The sequence below is a fragment of the Populus euphratica genome, unplaced genomic scaffold, assembly GCF_000495115.2.
Source record: "Populus euphratica unplaced genomic scaffold, PopEup_1.0 scaffold80.1, whole genome shotgun sequence".
Classification (NCBI taxonomy): domain Eukaryota; kingdom Viridiplantae; phylum Streptophyta; class Magnoliopsida; order Malpighiales; family Salicaceae; genus Populus; species Populus euphratica.
The window spans coordinates 26,553-29,492 of NW_011499960.1; positions in this window are offsets into that span (position 1 = coordinate 26,553).

Below are 2,940 nucleotides of genomic sequence, written 5' to 3' on the forward strand. Positions count from 1 at the left end.
ATAAAAAAAATTGTAGGACAACCAGGGTTTTTATATTTCAAAGCATTATTGTTTTGAACAATGACACGTATTTGTTTGGCTAAAAATCCTTTCTTTTTCACATTCAGTTTTCTCTTTACAGTGCATAGATCTTTCAAAAATTTAACATAGGAAGGAACCTCTTTAATAGCATCCAACAAAGGTATATTGATCCTTACCTATTTGAAAGTTTCAAAGATTTCAGAGTTTTGATTGATTTTTCTTTATTTGGTCATGACATGAGGAAATGCAAGTGTTGGTGGGGAATTAGTCTTTTCTTTGTAATTTTTAGATTCAACCCCTTCCTTATCCATAGAGATTGGCTTATTGATTAGTACTTAAAAGTGCATTTTTATCAAAGTTTTATGTCAGCATTTTGTACTTGAAATGTCAATAACTTCTTAACTAGAACATGTTTTATAATAACAAGTCTGATAATATAAGATACCTTTAATTTATGGTAAATGCTCATTTTAAATGCAAGTATTCTCATAATTCAAAGGATTGATTGTTCTAATTAACTATTAAAAGTGAAAGGAGAAAAAAAAGGCTTAGCTTAAGAAGGAGATACTGATTCAATTCAAATTCAAACAGTGTTTAGTTATTGGATCATATCAAGAGCTATAGATCTTGGATTTTAGATTAATTTATATGGATGAAAAGATAAGAAATAGACCTACAACTTTCATGGTATGGAAATACCTAAATTTGTTTTTTTCAAATTCAAAGTTTGGCCACAAAAGAGAAGTCTGAATTTGTCCTGCAATCCAGCCCAAACACTGCTCAAAATTTTACCCATAATTGGAGTTCTAGAAGTCCAAATGATCTAAAATTTGATGGTCGAAGGAAAAGACAATTTACAATAACTTTTATGAAGAACACTTTGCCAAATTCGGATTGCATCAATGTCAATTAATCCATTAAAAATGCTTGAGTGCTGCTGTCTACCAAGTCCACTAATCAATAATTAGCCGTTACATTAATTATCAATTACCATATGAATAGTTCTGAATTTTAGCTTATAAAAGAAGGAATTTATCATTCATTTAGGCATCTTGTTTTTCAGATCAAGATCATGTTCTTGCTCTCTCTCTTTATATTTTTGTAATGCTTAAGTTTTGCTTTCATTAATCTAAAGGTTTATTAATATCTTGTTAAGAGGTATTGAGCAGATATATAAATTTAATGAGAGTTTGTTTATCTGGATAGATTAATGGAAGTTAAATGATGAATACCTTGCTTTGTGGAATTTGCAAATTGTTTTTCTATTTTACGCTTTGATTACTAGGGATTGCACCGACATCTCTTTATCCTTGTGATTAGTACTTAAAAGTGCATTTTTATCATGGTTTTATATCATCATTTTGCACTTGAAGTATCAATAACTCCTTAACTAAAATATGTTTTATAATAATGTATCTAATAATATAAGATACCTATAATTTGTGGTAAATGTCTATTTTTAATGCAGGTCTATCACATAAATGAAAGGATTGATTGATGACTTGAAGAACTTAAATTGCAAGGATCAAGAGATGGCCAAACTTAGAAAAGAGATGTCGGTGCAATCCAAACCGAAACAGTGTTCGGTAATTGGGTCATATCTGGAGCTATATATCTCAGATTTAGTTCCAATTTATATGGATGGAAAGGTAAGACATAGGCCTACAACTTGCATATGGAGCCCAAGATCCTACAACTTTCATATGGAGCCAAAGATCTAAAAAGGCCATTTTTAAGTCCAAATTATAGCAACAACAAAGAAGCCCGAATCTGTTTTCCAGCCCGAGCACTGTTCAGTATTTTGGCCATATCTGGAGTTCTAGAAGTCCAAATGAGCTGAATGTTTTACACAAGAAAGCTGAGACAATTTTCTACAACTTTCATGTTTGCAACTGGCTCCAAGTTTGACGTTATCAATGACGTTTTGGGCAGACAAGAGAAGACAAGGATTGTCACCAAGTCAAAAGTTGGCCACCCACTTATCAATTAGTCATCAAATCAATAGTTCCCAATTTTAGCCTATAAAAGGAGGCATTTGCCATGCATTTAGGCATCTTGGTTTCCAGATCAAGATCATGATCTTCCTTTCTCTCTTTGTATTTTTTGTAATGTTTATGCTTTGCTTTCATTAATATTAAGTTTATGCCTTTCATTTCCTTTCCTTTACTTAGTTAACTTTTATGTTCTTATGTTGTTTATCTATTTTGCTTTCTTTCATTATGTCTAGCTGAGTTAGTTATGTCAAGGTGAAAAGGTTACACTAATGGTGTAAGAATAAGTATAATGTAAACTTAATATGGACTTTAATGTTTGATACTAACATGTTTTATATTTGCTATCTTGTTCACTCTTTAATACTTTGCTTGTTAAATGACTAATCTTGATTTATGTTGTATAACACTTGGTACAACAAATGCTTGGCACTTTCATAGCCCATAATGTATGGTATAACTGACACCTGAGCTATGAAAGGAACTTGATTTGTTGTTAACATAAGTTATAATCATAAATGCTTGACAAGATTTACAAGTACTAGCATTAATCGAATAAGATGACTAATGTAATCATGTTAACAATCTATAATCTGATTGGAACCCCCTTTATGTGTGGTTTCCAATTGAATAATAAGAGTTTATACTATACTTGTTTGACATACCATTAGTAGAACCTTTAACCTTGACATTCGTTATTATAATTGTTTAATCGTTACACTAATATTACATCTCAAAGTTCTCATCATCTTCTTCTTCTTCTCCTTCTTTTTCTTTATTATTATTATTATTATTATATTACTATTATTATTAGTATTACTACTACTACTAGTATTATTATTATTATTATTATTATTATTATTATTATTATTATAATTTGTACAAGTAACCTCCCTGTGGTTCGACCCATTGTTATTGTTATTATTAT